The sequence below is a fragment of the Apium graveolens genome, chromosome 10 (assembly GCF_009905375.1).
Source record: "Apium graveolens cultivar Ventura chromosome 10, ASM990537v1, whole genome shotgun sequence".
Taxonomy (NCBI): domain Eukaryota; kingdom Viridiplantae; phylum Streptophyta; class Magnoliopsida; order Apiales; family Apiaceae; genus Apium; species Apium graveolens.
The window spans coordinates 50037360-50060849 of record NC_133656.1 but is presented as its reverse complement, the minus strand read 5'-3'; the positions used below and the strand labels follow the sequence as shown (position 1 = coordinate 50060849).

The following is a 23490-nucleotide window of genomic DNA, read 5'->3' as shown; positions in this document are numbered from 1 at the left end:
GGTCTTTAGTATGACCTCATGCTTCATCCTTAACTGACGATAACCTGCTCTGGGTCAACCTTCAAGAACCAATACGCTTCTTTAATTGAATCCTATAAATAATTAATTCTATGCAGGGGTTATCTATTCCCATTCGTCAACTTTTCAAACTTCTGATAATCAGTACGTAACTGCATACATTCATCCTTTTCTTCTTTTCTATAAACCACATTAGTGCACAACATGGAATACACCTTGTCTCATTATTCCACCATCCCACAATCTTTGAGTTTCCTTAACTAACTACTTGATTCCTACCGGCCATACGATACGAAGCTTCCGACACTGACTCGACTGTGTACAGTGTCCAATGAAAAATTCTATCTCATGCTCCGAGGTAATCCTGGTAAGTCATTCGATAAAATCTTTAGGACTTCACTTGCTATCTGCATCTCTTCCAACTTAGGTGCTTCCTTCTTAATATCCCTTACATGCGCTAGTTACGCCTTATATTCTTGCTTAGGCCCTTGGATACTCATCCAAATATTAGCTTCCGTAGATATTACTATTTTCTTCTTCTGATAATTAATCATTGCCCTGGTTCCTTGTTGATAAGTGGCATTTTATACCACTTAGAACGTCTTAAAATGGCTCAAATTGGTGTCTTGAAATCAAGTATTTTGTGTATTTGATGCGTTTTTCTAGTGTTTATGCATTTCAGGGTATTAGTTGCATTTCGGGGGAGGAATCATCAAGAATAAGCCTTGGCATGTGTTCACCATTGCGAGAGGAAAGGAATGGGCAGATTACGGCGAAGAAACGGAGCAAACCTGGATTTTTTCCAGTGGAGGCCTGCGCGCCCGCGCAGCAATGCTGAGCGGCCGCGCAGCAACCTGCGCGCCCGCTACTTCTACTTCTGTTTGGCTTCCAACTTCTATGTAATCTGAGTTTTATGGGACTATTATATAGGTAGATTTGAGACGTTTTCACAGAGAGTATTGGGGATTATGTTTTAGATTGTGTTTTATGCAAGAAGCGAAGGAGATAAGGAAGAAGACCGATTTAGCACACCGCAACGAAGAGGAAGCATATTTTCTTGTGATTCTTGTTTCGTTGTAACGTTGGATGCTAGTTTTCTTGCTTTGACTTATTTACTCTTGTGACGTACTCTGTTTTAATATAATTAGTTTAGTTATTATTTTCTTGTGTTTGTTTGTCATGATTTCATATGAACCCATGATGGCGATAAGTTCTATTATGGGCTAATCGTGATCATGGGGTTGCAACGGATTTATTATGGAATTCTTTAGTTAATTGTTTAATACTTTAGTGTGTGATGATTGCATGATATCTAGTATTGGTTGTGCGTAATCGTCTTATGTGCGTCGCGAACATATAAGATAGGGTGTTAATCTCTTGTGAAGCGACGGTGGATCTTGAGATTTAGAACTTGCCATGCTAGCATAGGTTGATGTACGTTGAGCATGATTAGTGGGTAACTCTAACAGTTTTATTTACCCTATGTAATCAAAAGGAATAACTTGAGCTTAAATCATTGTGTTGTCAATTTCTGTAGACATATAGGAACTCAACATAATTGATGACTATTCAACTTCTATCTTAATTGTGGATGCTTGGTAGAATGGTATTAGTACAATGAAAGTTGGCTTTTATCAGTTTCGTGTTATTCGATTAATATCATAACTGTCACATGCTAAAGGTAATAACAATGGCTATAGAAGGAAGTAATAATGAAGTTGTGATCTCATGAGTGTTTTATTATTGATAAATTGAAGTGTTAGTTAAGTGGTTAATTAAGTAGTTAATTATAGTTAATATTTAATCAACAATTTTAAGTGTTATTATCTTAACATTGAGAAGTAATCATACATTGGTGAGTGAGTTTAATTAGTAAATAATTTAGTCTGAGTCTCTGAGGGAACGAACTAGAAAATATTCTATATTACTTGCAAACGCGTATACTTGCGTGAATATTAGCGCGTGTTTGCGCCCTAACATGTTTTTGGCGCCGCTACCGGGGACTCGGCGTATTTGTTTAGTTTATGTACTTACCATCATTGGTCATTAGGACTCAGTGATTAGGACGTAGTAGTTACTTACTCTTTTCGGTTGTGTTTCAGGTACTTTAGCAAGCGTTTATGTAAACTCGTTCTCGTGCTCGCAAGAGGACTTTAGATACAGCTGAGGAGAGAGACAAAGTTCTTGCTATTCCGGAGAAGTTAGATTTTGAGGATTCGGATTCAGAAACTGAGCAGAAAGAACCAGTAAACATGGGAGATCGTATTGTTCAAGCTGATCCAGCTCTTATGGATTTTTCTCGGCCTAAAATTGATGACATTCAGTCAAGCATCCTTCATCCGGCTATTCAAGCTAACACCTTTGAAATCAAGCCGGGCACTATTCAGATGGTGCAGAATTCTGTTTCTTTTGGAGGAGCGGCAACTGAAGACCCCAACATGCACATAAGGAATTTTGTCGAGATCTGCAGCACTTTTAAGTATAATGGCGTGACTGATGAGGCTATCAAGTTGAGGCTTTTCCCATTCTCACTGAGGGATAAGGCTAAAGACTGGTTACATTCTGAACCAGCTGGGTCCATCACTACGTGGCAAGATCTTGCGCAAAAGTTTCTGGTGAAGTTTTATCCAATGGCAAAGACTGCTGCTATGAGGAGTGCTCTTACTCAGTTTGCACAGCAACCTACAGAATCTATGTGCGAGGCTTGGGAACGCTACAAGGAAATGTTGAGAAAATGTCCACATCATGGAATGCCGGATTGGATGGTGATCACTGGTTTCTATAATGGTTTGGGGGCCCAATCTCGGCCCATGCTCGAAGCAGCAGCTGGAGGAGCCTTATGGGCTAAAAGCTATACTGAGGCGTATAATCTTATAGAGACGATGGCTGCAAATGAGCATCAAAACCCAACTCAGAGGATGACGTCAGGCAAGGTAGCAGGTATTCTGGAAGTTGATGCAGCCACCGCTATTGCAGCCCAGCTCCAAGCGCTATCAATGAAGGTTGATTCTCTGGCTACATATGGAGTTAATCAAATAGCTATGGTTTGTGAGCTTTATGCAGGTTCTCATGCTACGGATCAGTGTTCTCTTGTCAAAGAATCTGTTCAGTATGTGAATAATTATCAGCGACAACAGCAGCCTGTGCCAGCGACCTATCATCCTAATAACAGAAATCATCCAAATTTCAGCTGGGGGAATAATCAGAATGCTATTCAACCACCATATCAGCAAGGAATGAGTAAACAGTTTAACCCACCTGGATTCCAGCAACCACAGCAGTATGCTACAAGGCAATCATATCCTCAACAGGGAAGTACAGCTGCACCCACTAGTGCTGATTTTGAGGAACTTAAGCTGTTGTGCAAAAGTCAGGCGGTTTCTATCAAGACCTTGGAAAATCAAATCGGTCAATTAGCCAATGCAGTGCTCAATCATCAACCTGGCACTCTTCCCAGTGACACGGAAGTACCAGGCAGGAAGGAAGCTAAAGAGCAAGTCAAGGCTATTAACTTAAGGTCTGGAAAAGTGGCTGATGCTGAAAAGGCAAAGGAAGTCGAAGCTGAAGTTAGTGATGAAGAATCTAAGCAAAAGGAGAAAGCGGCGGAACCAAGGAAGACTACTGTTGAACACACTCTGCCTGAGGCTAATACAGGGGAGAAACAGCTCTATCCTCCACCACCTTTTCTTAAGAGATTGCAGCAACAAAAGCTGGATAGACAGTTCGGGAAGTTTCTGGAGGTGTTCAAAAAACTTCACATCAATATACCTTTCGCTGAGGCTCTGGAACAAATGCCTAGTTATGCGAAGTTTATGAAGACTATTCTTGCAAGGAAGGTGAAACTGGATGACCTTGAAACCGTTGCTCTCACGGAAGAATGCAGCGCTGTTCTGCAGCAAAAGTTACCACCAAAACTGAAAGATCCAGGAAGCTTCACCATTCCTTGCACCATTGGCAATCTAACTTTTGACAAGTGCCTTTGTGATTTGGGAGCAAGCATTAATCTGATGCCGTTGTCGATCTTTAAAAAGCTGGATCTGCCTGATCCAAAACCCACATACATGTCGCTACAATTGGCTGACCGTTCCATTACTTACCCAAGGGGCATAGTTGAGGATGTGCTCGTCAAGGTGGATAAGCTCTTCTTTCTAGCAGATTTTGTTATTCTGGATTTTGAGGAAGATAAGAAGATTCCCATAATCTTGGGAAGGCCTTTCTTGGCTACTGGCCGTACCTTGATAGATGTGCAAATAGGTGAACTTACTATACGGGTCCAAGATCAGGATGTGACCTTCAATGTATTCAAGGCAATGAAATTCCCTACAGAAGATGAGGAGTGCTTAAAAGTGGATGTGATTGATACTGCGGTTACTTCGAAACTCGATCACATGCTAATGTCTGATGCATTGGAAAAGGCCTTAGTGGGGGATTTTGACAGCGATGATGAAGATAGCAACGAGCAATTACAATATCTGAACGCTTCTCCATGGAAGCGAAAGCTGGACATACCATTTGAATCTCTTGGTACTTCTGACCTTAAGAATGCTGAAGGGAAACTCAAACCATCAATAGAGGAAACACCTACCTTGGAGCTCAAACCATTACCTGAACACTTGAGGTATGCTTTTTTAGGTGATTCATCTACGTTACCTGTTATTATTTCATCTGACCTTCCAGGTAGTGAGGAAGACAAGCTCTTAAGGATTTTGAGAGAATTCAAATCGGCTATAGGATGGACCATAGCAGACATCAAGGGGATAAGTCCTTCATATTGTATGCATAAAATTCTGCTAGAGGAAGGTAGTAAGCCAACTGTGGAACAACAGCGAAGACTAAATCCCATCATGAAGGCGGTGGTGAAGAAAGAAATTCTGAAATGGCTAGATGCAGGCATCATTTATCCTATTTCTGACAGCTCGTGGGTGAGCCCCGTACAATGTGTACCTAAGAAGGGAGGTATCACTGTGGTCGCAAATGAAAAGAATGAGCTCATCCCTACTCGAACAGTTACAGGATGGAGAGTATGCATGGATTATAGAAAATTAAACAAAGCCACAAGGAAGGATGACTTCCCCCTTCCATTTATTGATCAAATGCTTGACAGATTGGCGGGTCATGAGTATTTTTGTCTTCTGGATGGTTATTCCGGGTATAATCAGATTTGTATTGCACCAGAGGATCAGGAAAAGACTACCTTCACTTGTCCATTTGGCATATTTGCTTTTCGCAGAGTTTCGTTTGGGTTATGTGGCGCCCCGGCCACTTTTCAGAGATGTATGATGGCTATATTCTCTGACATGATTGGAAATAATGTCGAAGTGTTCATGGATGACTTCTCCGTCTTTGGACACTCATATGATGAATGTTTGAATAATCTGCGCGCCGTACTCAAAAGATGCGTGGAAACTAATTTGGTGCTTAATTGGGAGAAATGTCATTTTATGGTGCGTGAATGCATTATCCTTGGGCATAAGGTCTCTAGCAAGGGGCTGGAGGTGGACAAGGCCAATGTGGGAGTCATTGAAAATCTTCCCCCACCTAATTCTGTGAAAGGAATCCGTAGTTTTCTTGGTCATGCGGGTTTTTATCGGCGATTCATCAAGGACTTTTCAAAGATATCTAAGCCGTTGTGCAATTTGCTTAAGAAAGATGTGCCGTTCAAATTTGATGATGAATGTTTGGCAGCATTCGAGACTCTCAAGAAGAGTTTGATCACTGCACCAGTTATTACAACACTAGATTGGACAGAACCGTTTGAGATGATGTGTGATGCGAGTGATTATGCGGTAGGTGCAGTTCTGGGACAGTGCAAGAAAAATCTCTTCCATGTGGTCTACTATGCGAGTAAGACTTTAAATGGTGCCCAATTGAACTACACCACTACTGAGAAGGAGCTTTTGGCTATAGTCTTTGGCTTTGAGAAATTTCGATCTTATCTGTTTGGTACGAAAGTAACAGTATTCACTGATCATACAGCTATTCGCTATCTGGTTTCTAAGAAGGATTCGAAGCCGAGACTCATTCGTTGGGTGCTTTTACTTCAGGAATTTGAGTTAGAGATCAAAGATAGAAAAGGTATTGAGAATCAAGTAGCTGACCATCTCTCTAGGTTGGAGAATCCCGATTCTACTTCACAAGATAGGACGTTAATCAATGAATCTTTTCTGGATGAGCAGTTGTTTGCAATTCAGGAGGAAGAACCATGGTTTGCAGATATTGTAAACTATCTCGTCAGCAATATAATGCCTCTTAATTTGACATCCACTCAAAAGAAGAAGTTTCTGCATGAGGTGAAGTGGTATATGTGGGATGAACCATATTTGTTTAGATAGGGAGCTGACCAGATCATCAGGAGATGTATCCCGTTCTGTGAGACGGAGGGGATATTACGAGACTACCATTCCACGGTTTATGGTGGACACTATGGAGGTGAGAAGATGGCAGCTCGTATTCTGCAAGCAGGTTTTTTCTGGCCTACTTTGTTCAAGGATGCTCATCAGTTTGTTTTGAGGTGTGATCGTTGCCAAAGAGTGGGAAATTTGTCAAGGAAGGATGAGATGCCATTAAATGTGATGCTTGAAGTCGAGGTCTTTGATGTGTGGGGAATCGATTTCATGGGGCCTTTTATCGCGTCTTGCAATAATCAGTACATCTTGCTGGCAGTCGATTATGTCTCAAAATGGGTCGAAGTTAAAGCTTTACCGACAAATGATGCAAAGGCAGTGCTAAATTTTCTTCATAAGCAAATTTTCACAAGGTTTGGAACACCTCGGGTAATCATAAGTGATGAAGGATCGCATTTTTGCAACCGTAAGTTCACTTCTATGATGCAGCGTTATAATGTGAATCATCGAGTAGCTACTGCCTATCATCCGCAAACAAATGGTCAAGCGGAAGTGTCTAACAGAGAGATAAAGCGTATTCTAGAGAAGGTTGTTTGTCCGTCAAGGAAGGATTGGTCTTTAAAGCTCGATGAAGCTGTTTGGGCTTACAGAACAGCATACAAAACTCCACTTGGGATGTCACCGTTTCAGTTGGTGTACGGTAAGGGATGTCATCTACCGGTGGAGCTTGAGCATAAGGCCTACTGGGCATTGAAGAAATTGAACCTGGATTTAGATGCAGCTGGTAAGAAAAGAATGCTTCAGCTTAATGAACTTGATGAATTTCGACTTCAAGCGTACGAGAATAACAAAATGTATAAGGAAAAGGTGAAGAGGTGGCACGATAGGAAGCTACATCCTAAGTTATTTGTGCCAGGGCAATAAGTTCTTTTATTCAACTCTCGGCTCCGACTTTTTTCTGGGAAGTTGAAATCAAGGTGGTCTGGACCTTTTATTGTCAAAACTGTGTTTCCACATGGAGCGGTGGAAATTTTTGAGAATGATTCGGACCAAGCATTCAAGGTTAACGGTCAGCGGTTGAAGCACTACTATAGGGACATGGCAAACCGAGAGGTGGTTAGTGCCATTTTGTTGACTACTTGAGAAAGGTACGGAACGTCAAGCTAATGACGAAAAAGAAGCGCTGCGTGGGAGGCAACCCATGAATTGTTGTTACAGGAACCCTTAGAAGTTAATAACCTATCCAAAAACACAAAAAAATCAGAAAACAGGGGCTGAAATTTTTTTTTTCCAGAGACCCTCTGCGCGCCCGCGCAGCTATGCTGAGCGGCCGCGCAGGGGTCGAGTTCCAGAAAATTTTTTACAGTTCAGAAAAAAAAAACAAACAAAAACACAAAAACAGTTTTAGCCCATAAACCCACGAATTGTTCCCACTACCCCATCATTTTATCCCTTAATTCCCAAACCCTAATCTAATCCACACCCTATATATACATACACCTATCCTACATATCTCCCACAAAACTTCCTACACTTAAACCCTCTCACAAACATCAAAAATCAGTTCTTACACACTTTTATTCATGAATCAATGGCACCCAAGAGAGCACGCACTATTGACAGCAGCAACACAGTTCCTACTGCTGATTCATCGAGGGGTACTGCTGCAAGGCCTCGGTTAACTGACAGAGCTGCGGAGGAGGAGTACACTAGGCTGTTGGGGAAGCCGATTCTGAAGGAGAGGAGGTTTTTACCATCAGGGAGGGATGGTGAGTTGTTGCCCATGATTGCAGAGAAGGGGTGGATAGCTTTTTGTGAGTCACCCGAAGCAGTACCGATGAGCGTTGTTCGCGAGTTCTACGTGAACGTGAAGGCTGAAAAGAATGGGTTTTCTGTAGTCCATGGGCTGACGGTTGATTATCATCCTGCGGCGATTCGCCGTGTGATTGGACAGCGAGAGAGGAAGCCCGAGGAGGAGAACTGGAATGAAAAGACTGCTGAGGATTTTGTCTTGGATTTGATTTGTGCGACTCTCTGTCGACCGTGCACAGTTTGGACCCGCAGTCCAGGCAATAATGAGTATCGTCACTTTCCGGCGATCGCCATGAACATGTATGCCCGTGCATGGAATGCATTTATATGTGCTAATATTTTGCCTTCTTCACATGCACACGAGGTCACAGTTGAGAGAGCACAGTTGTTGTGGGGAATTCTGCATGATGAGTACTATGTGGACCTTGGTGAGTTTATCTACCAAGGAATTCTGAAGTTTTTGAGGGGAGCAAAGCATATGAACATCCCTTATGCATCCACGGTTACGAAGCTATGCCGAGCAGTGGGAGTGAACTGGCCGGCTCATGAGCAGTTACAGTTGCCAGCAGCTCCGATTGATTCTGGCACTCTGAATGGGATGCAGGAGTGGACCGGTGGTGAGCCTGAGGAGCATGGGCTGGGTTATCGTCTTCCAGGAGGGCGTCCAGCACGAGGTGCTACTATGGCTAGGCCAGGGCGTGGTGAGGCTGGTTCTTCGAGAGCTCAGGAGGGTGCTGGGATAGGTGATGCCCAGTATAGGAGGCTTTCACGGTGGATGGATGCCATGTATGAGACGCAGAGCAGGTTTGCTCAGGAGCTCACCCTTGCGTTAGGGACTGCTTTTCGAGGCCTTGGAGCTGATATCCAGTGGCCAGTTTTTGGTGAGGACTCTGCATACCCACCGCCTGATACTCCACCCACTGAGGGTGATGATGATGATGACTCCGAGTAGGTATACCCTGTGTTCCTTTCTACTACTTTCACTGAGGATAGTGAAGATTTTTAGTTTGGGGGTGGTAGTTAAGGAATATTGTGTGTGTGTCATTTAGTTGCATATTCATGATAGTTTAGTGCATATAGTTGCATAATTTATGCCATTTAGTTTTTTTTATGAATGTCATGTAGCTCATGCATTTACCATGATCCCTTTTGCAATAAGTTATCGACTGAATTGTGATATTGATGCGAGTGTAGTGATAGCATTAAAGTGATATTAAGTTGTGTAGGTTGATATGCATGCTAGAAACAATTGTAAGTCCACTAAGTCTTAAAGAATGCGTAGATTGTTGTTATGATTTGGTTGTTTTCAAGGTCAATCTACTTATTATGCTTAGAATTCGATTATAGGTTCTTAGTGATAAAGACATGAAAAAAGAAAAAATTTTGGAGAAAAAAATATGGAAGTTGTTGCTAGTTGTGGCTAGGTGTCAAATGGCTAGTAGCCGGCTCGCATATGTTGCGAGTAGTCTAGGGTTGAGCAAGATGGAGCGAAACGCACTTGCTCAGAAGTTATTAAAAAAAAAAAATTTTTGCATAATTGATCAAGAGTGGGCTCTTTGGTATTCGAGTTATTAAGTTCTTAGGGGACTTTGTGCCTAGTGACCTAAGGCTTTTAGAGTCTGGGATCCGCTAACCTAACGCTCGTTACATGGATACCATTGTATAAGTCTTTTGTGGACCTCACTCATTACACGGTCAAATAAGCATTTGAGTTGTAAATAAAAAGCACGATTCCGTAGTAAGCTCCAGAGTTCTTGTAGTGTTGTATATCACTTTGTGCCTAGAATTTTTATTCTTTGTATGATCGTAGGATTGCCTTGAGGATAGTCTAGTCATAGTAATTGGTCTAGTTCCGAAGCATATCTGTTAAGCATTTGCACACACCACGTTTCTGGCTGTATGTCCGTTTGTATGAGTTTATTGATCTTTAGTTGTCTAACTGCATTCGTTGAGATGTGACAATTTGGTTGGTTAATTGTAGTAAGGGGGATCGTTGCATTTTCATATAGATTGCATTCATGCATATTTTTATTTGTTTTTGAGTCTGTGACGCTTGAGGACAAGCATCGATTTAAGTTTGGGGGTGTGATAAGTGGCATTTTATACCACTTAGAACGTCTTAAAATGGCTTAAATTGGTGTCTTGAAATCATGTATTTTATGTATTTGATGCGTTTTTCTAGTGTTTATGCATTTCAGGGTATTAGTTGCATTTCGGGGGAGGAATCATCAAGAATAAGCCTTGGCATGTGTTCACCATTGCGAGAGGAAAGGAATGGGCAGATTACGGCGAAGAAACGAAGCAAACCTGGATTTTTTCCAGTAGAGGCCTGCGCGCCCGCGCAGCAATGCTGAGCGGCCGCGCAGCAACCTGCGCGCCCGCGCAGCAACCTGCGCGCCCGCGCAGCAACCTGCGCACCCGCGCAGCTATGCTGAGCGGCCGCGCAGGGTCGGGGAAAAAGATAAATTATTTTAGACTTCTACTTCTGTTTGGCTTCCAACTTCTATGTAATCTGAGTTTTATGGGACTATTATATAGGTAGATTTGAGACGTTTTCACAGAGAGTATTAAGGGGATTATGTTTTAGATTGTGTTTTACGCAAGAAGCGAAGGAGATAAGGAAGAAGACCGATTTAGCACACCGCAACGAAGAGGAAGCATATTTTCTTGTGATTCTTGTTTCGTTGTAACGTTGGATGCTAGTTTTCTTGCTTTGACTTATTTACTCTTGTGACGTACTCTGTTTTAATATAATTACTTTAGTTATTATTTTCTTGTGTTTGTTTGTCATGATTTCATATGAACCCATGATGGCGATAAGTTCTATTATGGGCTAATCGTGATCATGGGGTTGCAACGGATTTATTATGGAATTCTTTAGTTAATTGTTTAATACTTTAGTGTGTGATGATTGCATGATATCTAGTATTGGTTGTGCGTATTCGTCTTATGTGCGTCGCGAACATATAAGATAGGGTGTTAATCTCTTGTGAAGCGACGGTGGATCTTGAGATTTAGAACTTGCCATGCTAGCATAGGTTCATGTACGTTGAGCATGATTAGTGGGTAACTCTAACAGTTTTATTTGCCCTATATAATCAAAAGGAATAACTTGAGCTTAAATCGTTGTGTTGTCAATTTCTGTAGACATATAGGAACTCAACATAATTGATGACTATTCAACTTCTATCTTAATTGTGGATGCTTGGTAGAATGGTATTAGTACAATGAAAGTTGGCTTTTATCAGTTTCGTGTTATTCGATTAATATCATCACTGTCACATGCTAAAGGTAATAACAATGGCTATAGAAGGAAGTAATAATGAAGTTGTGATCTCATGAGTGTTTTATTATTGATAAATTGAAGTGTTAGTTAAGTGGTTAATTAAGTAGTTAATTATAGTAAATATTTAATCAACAATTTTAAGTGTTATTATCTTAACATTGAGAAGTAATCATACATTGGTGAGTGAGTTTAATTAGACAATAATTTAGTCTGAGTCTCTGAGGGAACGAACTAGAAAATATTCTATATTACTTGCGAACGCGTATACTTGCGTGAATATTAGCGCGTGTTTTCGCCCTAACACTTGTCAGGGTCTTGAGCAGTTGACCCTTTATGCATATTATAAGTTTTAACCTTGGGTGTACTGAATGCCAAACCTTTTGATGCACTACCTCATATACTATCCCGAGAAACACTCCTACGGTTCTTGGCGAGATGCCCTACCTTGCCACAATTATAACAGGTAACTCCTGGATTTTCTACTCTACATTCCGATACGTAGTGTCCTTTCTGTCCACAACTGAAATATTCAGTATTTTCCTTACACACTCCACCATGCCATTTATCATATTGCTTATACTCCATTATAGGTAACTTGAGCGATTTGGATCGGTTGGAGTTGACTGAGGTGTTACTAATCCTGTTTAAAGAAAAACTTTATCCTTTGAGTTCTTTATTCTTATTCCTACCAACCTTTTCCTGAGACTTCTGGCTAGATCCTTCTTGACCTGATGGTCCTTCCACATCATCTATCTTTCGTTTCTTATCTTCTTTTTCTCTAACGGCTAACTTCTGATCAAATTCAATTACTAAGGCGGCCTGAACTATGGAAGGACACGTCTTGAGTTGTAATGCCACAACTCCATTATAAATTTCAGGCTTCAGTCCTTGTTGAAACCTCCTTGCCTTCTCAACTTCAGAGCGTACATAGTTTGGTACAAACCTAGCCAACTCTGTGAACTTAGCCACATACTCCGCTACACTTCTATCGCCTTGCTTTAACTCTAAGAACTCAATCTCCATTTGATTTCGCACACAGTCAAGGAAATACTTTTCCAAAAATAACTCAGTAAACCTAGCCCATGAAACAGGGCCTTCTCCTACTAATGCTCTAGTTGACTCCCACCAGTAATTTGCTTCATTTTTCAAGAAATAGCTTGCATAATCGGTCTTAAAATTATCACTTATTTGGACAAGGTTGAAAGCTTTCTCCATCTCTTTTAACCATGCTCTAGCAGCTACTAGATTAGGCTCACCCTTAAATTCAGGAGGGTTAATATTTTGGAAGGATTTGAATTAGCACTTTGGTTCACTCCTTGTTGTTGTTGCTGCAACAGTAGTTGCTGCTGCTGAAGCTGTTGAATTAGCTGCAACTGTTGTTGCTTCTGCTGGCGCAACAAGTCTAGAATTTCATTTATAACTGGACACAAAGCAACATTACTACTATTTTCTTTAGACTGGGTAGCTTTCTTGGGTGGCATCTTCTTGATATATAAAAATGAGTTTATTCAAAATATAACAAAAATATTTGACAAAAGATATCACCGTTTAAACGGTGCACCTATATTATGAAAATGCTGGACAATTACAATACCCATGTCTTTAATATTAAGGTCCATTTATAGAAGAAATCTAGATTAACAGCACTAGCAACCATAGCAATAATGACAGTAGCAGAATCAACAACAGTACAGGAAAATAAAAATATAAAGAAACTAAACGTCGTGGCATGGCTCCTCAATATAACAGCAACTGACCAACTTCCTATCACTACTCAAGTACAACAGCTCAACTGATATTCTATACAACAAAAGTTGGCTGTCTATATCATCCACACACTATGTAGAACAAACCGGTAAATCAAGTCAAGCTTAAGGAACACTGACTCTACTAAGCACCGTAGTCCATATTTCAACCAACTATTCCTCTAAGGATGATTTCTTGTCACTTACACGTGATCTACCAACCACTAAATTGCTTTTCCCGAGGCTATAACACCCTCATCAGATCCTTGACCCTCGCTACTACCCTTATTCTTAAATAACATCCTGATATAGCACTTTCATTCTTTCTGACAGTCAACTTTTATTTTCTTTCAATAACGAGGACCATCTATTCGCAGAAATTCATTATCATAGAATATCAAATGAAATTTCCAACTCAAGGGAATCAAATAAGAAGAAACAGTGAAGAAGTTGTAGGTATGACTGAGAGCAACCATACAAGTACATAAGATGGTCAGTCTTAGTATCGCATAGCTTACAACACATAATTTGGTGGCGTCCCACCGGACCCTTTTGTCACACAGACAAATGGTCAACTCATATGTATTGTTTGCCCCCAATCAATGGAAAGAGTCACCGAAGAAGGAAACAATGTTTAAATAGAAAATTCACAAATAGGGAGGGAGAAAATCTGATTTATAATGGAATCAACAGAATCCTAAGTTGCTTACTTCGAGTTCGTAAATTCCTCACAGGAAAAGTAAGCAACTTATGGGATAGGAAACAATTAATCTGGGAGAAAAATACGTCTCAAGAAAGAAGTATAAGGGTTCAAGATATAAACCACCGTACTGGATCACATTCACTATGAGACATGGCTATCATAGCAGCCACGGTCTACTATCACTCTATCTGAACTCACCGATGCCGCATACTTGGTCCAACAACATTCCTTAACATAGAAAATGTGATATTTAGGAATAAAGTTGGTGTCTCTTCAGCTGGCATATCAAGGTCCGCTCAGAAGCTGAATTCTCTCAATCAGACTCGTATTCTCGAGAGGAACACTAGGAATCTTTATCAAAGGGTACCAATAATACATATACGAAGGAGGCATACTAAAAGCTAAAGCATTTCCAGCCAATCCTCAGAAGAGGTCAGGGTTACGCCTCCGAAAACCATGACTGAACTCATAGACTCACTCCTCTGATTGAGTTGTTGGCTCACATCTTTATATGACCCTTCCTACACTCTTTTGACTCTACTCCTAACCTAAATCAGGGACTCAAACATGTAGCTTTGATACCAACTGTGACGGCCTCAACCCCGGGGTCAGGAGTTGACATCATCAACAACAATAACAAACATAATATAATTAATTCAATGATAGAATATAATTACGACCCCTTTACCAAGATCTTTTACAGGTTTAAGTATGATTTAGGCTACACAACTATCATAACCCAATTTACCCTATACAATCTTAACCACTAACTTAATATAGCAACTAATGGACCACATCTGGTCTGGACACAACTACCTTAGAGGAGCCTGGCACAGGAGGAACTGGAACTCTGCCCTGACTACCATGAAAGAATTTCCTTAGTATCTGCAATACATGTACAAAACGTTCTGCAAGGGTGAGCAATCAATTGCTCAACAATACCACTATATGAATAATAATTAAAACAATTTAAAATAAAATAGTGATAGGAACAGAAATTATAACTCGTTCACAAAAGCAGGGTAAACATTCATAAACTGGATATTCAAAACTAGCGTGCTCTGAAAAACAACAATATCAGTCGTATGCTATGTATAAATACCTGAGTTAAATCTTAGCATGCTATTTCATTTTCAAATCATATGTCTCAAACAAGTTGATTTGTTAAACAAATTTCAAAACTAAATCAAAAAACTATTGGAGGTTCAACGGGTGAAGATAGATAATCAGTCTATCCTCACTGGACAGCGAGTAACAACCATCCGAAATAAAGAATGTGTTCCGGAACTTGGAAAAAGACTAGCTAGGTCTTTCCCCCATGTTCGACTAATCGGTTAAACAGAGCGCCCAACAGAACTAGCCACTTACGCCTACTCAATTCCAATAGATAAACTAAATTCCCTTTTACCTCTTTCAAAAAAATCCATGACATAGGTGGATCAAAACATTGTCTTTATCCAGTTTCCAAAATCACTATCACCTATCTCTTTTTAAAACCATTATGTCACAGTACACTATTCAAAACTTCTTTTCATTTTAATCATATTTAGAGATAGGTGCTTTCAGAAGTTACTTTTCCCCAAAACATAATTTTAAACAACATTTCTAAATATAGGGTATACGTAACTTAAAATATTCCGTTCCATTATGAGAATAAAACAACAACTATTCATATATAATGAACCATAAGAGTATGGTCAGGGGTACTTGCCTTGCAGAGCTTTACAACTGATACCGCTTAACCTTGGACTGACTTAGACGCTCGACTTTATCGCCTTACTATTAAACTATCCCAGATTCGACTTCAACACTCAGGTCCTTTGCTTGGAACCTCATTGAGCTCGTCGACTGATCACTAGGTTAACTTTAGTTCGATGTCAACTTTCAGGTCTTCCCACTAAAACCTACAGGAGTCGAAATACTCTATGTTAGACGTCTAGGTTTGCTTAACATATCCTCAATAAAAAAAGTACCCATTCGATATCCAATCCCGACTTGTACTTATGAATACAATTATAAACACACAGCAATCAGGGTTCACGTACTCAAAACTTGACTCGATATTCATTTTTGGAAAACACATATACTCGACGCTTTAGAAGATAGATTGATAGCTCTAATTTACAAAAATATTTTGTTTATAATTATATGTAACTATATACATTTGATTGCTATATCCGTTATTTTACATGATACATTTCCAAAAATTGGGCAGCGTCTCCTATGGTTATCGGACTACCCGCTGAACAATTCGACGTCAAATCACAATAACAACCACAATACAGTCGAATTCATCAATCCCAACCAGCAATCAATCCAACTTCACAATCCAAATAACCCCGAAATGTATTATTTAACTACTACCTTTTTATTTCGAAAATTACAACATAAATTTATAAATTGTTATTTGGCTCAAGAATCATCATTGCCAATAATCCATCGGCTCAACGAGTTCATTGCCGACGACGACATAATTTCAACGGTACCCTTTCGAGTTTCCTATAGAAATTTCACCCTAATTTTTAAATCCAAATATTTAAATCATTCGCATAATTCGTTAAATCACAGAAAATCATTTGAATCATATACGAATATAACAACGAATAATTCGAACCCTTTTAGAGTATTCGGATAAACCGAGTACTAAATCAAAACAACACATCAAAGGTACGGGAATAACAGAACTACCACATCACAGGTGCACATACACGCGCCGTGTGTACACACACTGAAGCCACCACCATCTCGCCGGAATATGGCGAAAGGCGGCATCAAACCACAACAATTAAACGAACCAACTCACACACACACACAACAACATCCACACACTGATATATACACACACACACTTAGCACACACACTCACGCACCCAAACACCGGAAAACAACACATTTCGGGAAGGAACAGGCGGCGAGGTCGCCGGAATATCGGAGCAGCGGCGGTTTACCAACAAAAGCCGATAAGAATGAAACAAGAAACATATGGTAGAGAGGAGAGGGGAGAAAGGGGAGATAAGAGAGGGAGAAAGGAAGTCTAACAGAGAGATTGAGAGATTAGAGTGATCGAGAGATAGAAATGAAGAAGAGATAAAGTTGTTTGAGTTTATCCCTTTTTTGTTTCATATTTTCTGTTATAATTTGCGGCCCAAATGACTCTTATTCCCTGACTTCTATTCCACGTGCTATCATACACCGAATCATAGTGTATAAAAATAAAATTCAGAAATTATTAAAATAAATTTTGAAATGTTCAGAGTATTTAAAATCTAATATAATAAATTTTTCCAAAATTTTTAAAACATTCCTAAACTGAAACTTGTACCCGTATTTGACAAATTAACGAACCGAGTTGCACATAAAACAAATTCAGAAAATCACAAAAATAGTATTAAAAGGGTACAAATATCGCGAAGTTTATAAAAACATAAATTTCATAATTTTAAAATAATTTCTAAAAGGTAATTTATACCCGCTTTTATCAATTAAACGAATCAACGCACGAGTAAAATTTGTCCTAAAAATTTCCAAAATACTTTTAAAATTCTCAGAATATTCCAAACTTAGATAAATATGGGTTTCATAATTTTTATAGAATTCTGGAATTAAATACGGATTTTACAATAAATGTAATCAGAAAATCATGCAGGACTAAATAATTGATGAAATATTGATTTCTAAATTTTATAAAATCCCAAAAATAATTATTGCAATTATGAAACCATGAAAATAATTTTAGAGACAATCCAAGTATTTTTGCAAATAAAGTTGCATTAAATCCATTTTTAAAAGTGAAAATAATTCAGTACTACTCAATAATTAATTACACGAACAACCCGGTACACCATAAATCACACATAGATAATTATAAAACAACACATAGCTGATAGAAGCTATACACATATTTTATTTAATAATTCCATAATTACACATTTAAATAATAAGAATATACGAGTCGTTATAGTTTATCTCAACCGTCATCTCAATATTGGGATATCTTTTCTACCTAGCATCTCCTCTTTGGGTATCAAGTCACAAGTGTTAAATAAAATTCATGTCCTTGAAGGTGAACTTCCTTCATTCAATAATCTAAATTCTTACTTTCTTGTAACCTCCGTCCATCCGTGTTTCCTTATTAATCCATCAATCTATCTCAAGGTTTTATCGAATACTCCCAACTTAAAGGGGATTAATTATATGTATCAATTATGCCTTCAAACCTCGATTTTATCTCATGAACAGTCACCGTCACCCTGGTGATGACGCACTTCTTTATCTTCTCAAAATCTCTTATCAGCTCTCCCAAAGTCATTAGCATCTTGAGCCTATCTTTCCTACTAAGGGCATCAACCACCATATTAGCCTTCCCTGGATGATGAAGAATCTCACAATCATAATCCTTGATTAGCTCTAAATAAAAAAAACTTGAAGCTTTTATGGTCGACATAATTTTCGCATTTCTCTCCATACAAGTAGTGCCTCCAAATCCTCATGGCAAAAACTATTGCCCCAAACTCAAGATCATTGGTAGGATATCGAATTTTATATTCCTTTAATTTTTTGGAAGAATACGCGATTACCTTGCCGTACTGCAAAAGCACGCACCCTAATTTCTTGTATGAGGTGTCACTGTAAATCACCAAATCTTATTTTCCATTCGGCAACGCCAATACAGGGGCTGTCACCGATCTTTTCTTTAGTTCTTGGAAACTGTTCTCACATTTCTCTCTTACACCTTGGGAAGTACTTTCCCCAAAATAATTGATTGGACTTTAAACAGTATATTAAAACATATTTCTCTATATCTTTCTTGGCCTCCCACCAGGGGTTGATCTCTCCCTTTTTGGAAGCTAAGTGGTCAAACAGTCTTTTCCGCTTCATCAATCATGTAGAATACAAAATTATTCCTCTATTTCCTTTAGCCGGGTTCTTGCCTTGGTTAGGGCAGCTATTCCGTGGAACTCTAAGAGCTTAAGCGACTAAAAGGTGATGAAGGAATTTCCCACTGTATTGATTCCTTAGGGTGGTGGTTGGGGATAACAGTCTAAGTTCTGTTTAGGCAGGTCCATCAATTGCCCCGTAAGAATACCGTCATGGGTCTCCTTTCCTTACTCGACTTCAGTTTTCTTAGTATGATACGTTCCATTCTTCTCCCCATAATCGGGGTCATTCTATATATTTTAAATCCTCATTTTCAACTTTATAAGGTTATGGGTTCCTTATATCTTGATGGTGATCTCCCTGATTATCAAACTCAGTGTTTGCCCGAATTTTATTCCTTCTGGGGGCATAATGCTTGGGAAAATTTTGAGAGACTCTTTATATTGGTTTTATGTACTTTTCTTAATTCTTTCTCTCGTACAGTCCTTATATGGTCGGAAAATATGAATTCTCCAGTTTTCTATATACTTCACAATATTCTTAAGTATTAACAGTGTAGTTAACAATATGAATAAATTTGCGATCTCATTATAAAAGAACTGATCTGAATTGAAAGGAATGAATATATACATAACCTTGGTTTGAGAGTACAATAGCTGAACACTTAAAAAAGAATTACATCATTTGATCTGATGTATCCCAAAAATACTATTGCAGATAATCATCCAGTCAATATAGACTAATCACTCATAACTAGGCTAATCCTCCAAAAGTGGTGCTGAATGAAAATCCTTGTTCGATCACTTTGACTCTGCACACTATTCTGGATCAAGGATTACGGGCATGAACGAAATTCCTAACCTGTTCCATCAAAGAACTGATGAGGTCTAGGATAGTCTCAAATAGAGCTAGATCAATTTGACCCTCAAGATGGCTTCCAGCTATAATTTGGGTAGTAGTCTTAATCCTATCCAGGCTATAAATTAAGCCTACCAGAAGTACCTCACCCTCACTCCTCCATGCAGTAATTTGCTCCAATAACTCACTTCTATCATTATGTGCCTCAGACATGCCACCCAAATTCATGTGATAATCAGCGATAAGAGAAGCCTGAACGGTTGTATCTAGCAGTCCATGGGGTGCAAGTGGTACAGACCTGGGAGATCCAACTGGATAACCAAGCACAGTATCAGGTGACAATGGCGCAGGAGATAAATGAGGCATTTCCTCAATAGGTGCTGGGCTCTATACAGAAAAGGGAACAGTAACTGGTGGAACCTCATGGACATCGACAGAAATTTCCTAAAGATGGTCTAATACTGGTATAATTGATGCCATGAAGGCCCCACTCCATTTACCCTCACTATCCGCTGTGCCCTTGGTAACTCTCCATTCTCTAGTGCCGTATTTGCGGCCATCCGAGCTTTGGTAGTCGCCCTAACTATGGTCATCAATTCCTGAGCAATCATCTCTTATGTTATGGATTAAAAACTAATATATATAATTGTTGTATTTAGCACTAAGGAACGTGAGCTTCAAGGCTCGATTTGACTGCTCTTGTGTTTCGTGACTCAATCTGCCTTAACAAGATACCTACGTACCTTGCTGATTGCCAATGATCAAGTCAAAAAACGTAGTTCTGATTTGTGGGGTGAGGCCCCTTATATAGATGTGGGAGTCCTTGAATTGGACTTGGTATAGGAGACTTGGTGGTCAAGTCTCTGAATTAGGATAGACCTAGGAGTCCTAGGAAGTAGGAAGCTGATTCCTTATCCCATGAGGTTCCTTGGAGGCCAATCTACAAGGATTTATATCCCCATTAGGACTTATCTTGATAGCTGTTTTTCTCCCTTATTTATTAATTACGAAATTAATAAATAATCAGGGCTTTGGGCCTTCTTTGTTCCATAAGGCCTGATCTGGTCCATCAGGCCTGATCAACGTGTTAACCTTTCTGGTCTGAATATCATACATTTTCTTATTGGGCCTAGCAGCCCAAACCTTGTACAATTAATGCAATATTTAATTATACAATCAGGATTTATTTATCCCTATCATTTGCCCCCCAACTTTTGGGAAACATTGATTAGGTTTCGCAGAAGTTATGTCTATTCATTCCCTTACAGGGTTTCATTTTTGCGTAAAGTGTGGAGTGACCTACACGTTTACAACGATTGTTCCTTTTATTCAGGAATTATCTTAATTTCCAGGAATTTTTCCTTTAATTCCGGGATTTTTCCCTGATTTTCTGGATTTTTCCCTTAATTTCTAGGATTTATCCTTAATTTTCTGGATTTTTCCCTTAATTTTTGGGATTTATCCTTATTTTACTGGATTCTTCCCTTAATTTCTGGGATTTATTCTTATTTTTCTGGATTTTTCCCTTAATTTCTGGGATTTATCCTTATTTTACTGGATTTTCCCTTAATTTCTGGGATTTATCCTTATTTTTCTGGATTTATTCCTTATTTCTGAAAATATTAGCATTTTTCAGAAAATATTTTAAGGAATTTCCTTATCTTTCTGTAATTTTCCAGGAATTTTTCCTTCGTTTTCTTCCCCCTTTTTCCTTTTTTCTTTTTCTTTTATACAGATTTCGACCAGGAATCCTGTTCGACCAGGATCCTGGTCGAATTAACCTCTGTTGTGCCTTGGTCGAAGGCTTTTCGAGGAGGATGCATTCGATCAGGAATCCTGGTCGAATTTCGGCCAGGATTTTTTCCTTTTTTTTTTGTCGACTAGGAATTTTTCGACTAGGATTTTCGTCCCTTTCGGTCAGGATTCTTGTGTTTCTGACCGAATTAACCCTCTTTCTTGCCTTGGTCGAAGCTATTTCGAACAGGATTGGTTCGACCAGGATTTTCTCTTGATTTCTAGTCGAATGAGTCTAAATTCTGGTCGAATTAAGCTTATTTTTCAGCCTTGATCGACAAAACTTTGACCTCAGGAGCTTCGATCAGGATTCCCTAGTGTTTCTTGGTCGAATGGATCTTCTTTCTGGTCGAATTAAGGCTGTTTTTTTAGCCTTGATCGACAGGGTTTCGACCTCAAGCCATTCGACCAGGATTTCTTTATGTTTTCTGGTCGAATGGGTCAGGAATATTTACATAATGATTTTTTGCATATACTTTAGATTTGGGCCCTTAAATCTGGGCTAAATTTTCTTGGGCCAACCCTCCTAATGGGTTTTTCTTTTTTACCCCTAAAATCACTTGGGCCTAATACAGAGGCCTTTTTACCTGGGCTTTTTAAATACTTGGGCCCTTAACTGGGCTTGACTTTTTCAAGGTTTTTTTAGAATTGGGCCTCATTTCTGAGCCCAAATTCCAAACTCTTCTAGGATTCTTCCAGATTCTTCCAGAATATCCTAAAAACATAAGTTTTTCTTTTGTTTTTTACTGGAATTCTCTGGATAATTCTAGAACCTTCTAGTTTTTGGGCCCAAATAGGCTTTTTAAGGCCCATTATCCCCCTTCATTGGCTATATAAAGGTGGGGTGAGAGTTTAATTTCTCCACACCTCTCATTTCACCTCTCTACTCATTTCATAACTTCTCCTCATCCCTCCCCCTTCCTTCTAACATTTCCTCTCTCAAATCCCCTCCCTTAGTTTTCCAACTTCAGGCTTTTTCCAGCTTACTAATGGCTGACAAGAGTTCCGAGAGGGCGGCAAAGATAGCCTCGGCTTCAAAACGAGGTAAGGATATCGAGATCTGTTCTTCGTATATGTCTTTAATCGATATGATTAACACTAGGGGGATGAATATCCCTCTACTGCACATCTCGATTCTTTTAATCATTGTAATACTTGACACAATATAGATTTCGATAAACTAAATGCACGTTATAATGTCCTTCCTCCTCTTAGATTAGTTCCAGTCTCTGGTGGTGACCGTACTTGCCATTGGAGACCCGACACTCTCTTTATTTACATAGATGCCCTTAATGTTGGGCTTAGGTTTCCTTTCCACCCTTTTATTCCTCATCTTTTAGCTGATTTACAAATCAACCCATGCCAGCTTCCTCCAAACGCTTGGAGGAACATTTTATGTTTTATGGTCTGCTGCCTTAGGGACGGTTTTCCCCTTTCCGTAGCTGTTTTTAGGAAAGTCTTTCAGTGCTATAATAGCTCTTCCAGCATTTGTGGTTGGGTCTATGTTAAGCAAAGGCCCAAAAGTAAACATATCTTTAACAACGCCTCCATTCCCGACAACAACCAAAATTGGAGGAATAGTTTCGTTGGGTTACGTTGGGAGAATGGGGACTGGGGCACACTCTTCCGATCTTCCTTCAGGAAGGTCAGTGATGGTAGCCTCAAATCCATTCACCTAACTCCTGAGGAAACTATTATTTATAATGGGCTTACTCAGGACAACGGCACTACTACCAGCTGGACTCTCTTAGAGGAGTTCTCCCTCATTCACGTGGGACTATCCTCTGTTTCTCAACAGGGTATTTTTCTTCCCTTATCATCTTTATTTCATTTCATGCATTATTAACATCACTTATTTTGTTTTTTTCCTTGTTTTGCAGCTGCTAAGGAGATTAACGAGGACAATGTTCCTCCTGTTGAAGAGACTGTTAGGATGAAGAAAGCTCGGCTCGCAGGCCTAGACACCCGGGGAAAGGCGACAGAGCCTATCTTTTTGAGAAACACAAGGAGCCTATGAGGGAGGCTTCAACTGAAGGAGCTGAGGGCCATAAT

At 39.5% G+C, this 23490-nt stretch overlaps 1 non-coding gene across 1 annotated transcript; it reads right to left on the bottom strand.

Moving 5' to 3' along the window:
- Positions 1-2663: 2663 nt before the first annotated feature.
- Positions 2664-2770, bottom strand: LOC141694957 (small nucleolar RNA R71). Its single transcript, XR_012564234.1, has one exon. It is a non-coding gene; the product is annotated as a small nucleolar RNA R71 (small nucleolar RNA).
- Between the last annotated feature and the right edge of the window lie 20720 nt (positions 2771-23490).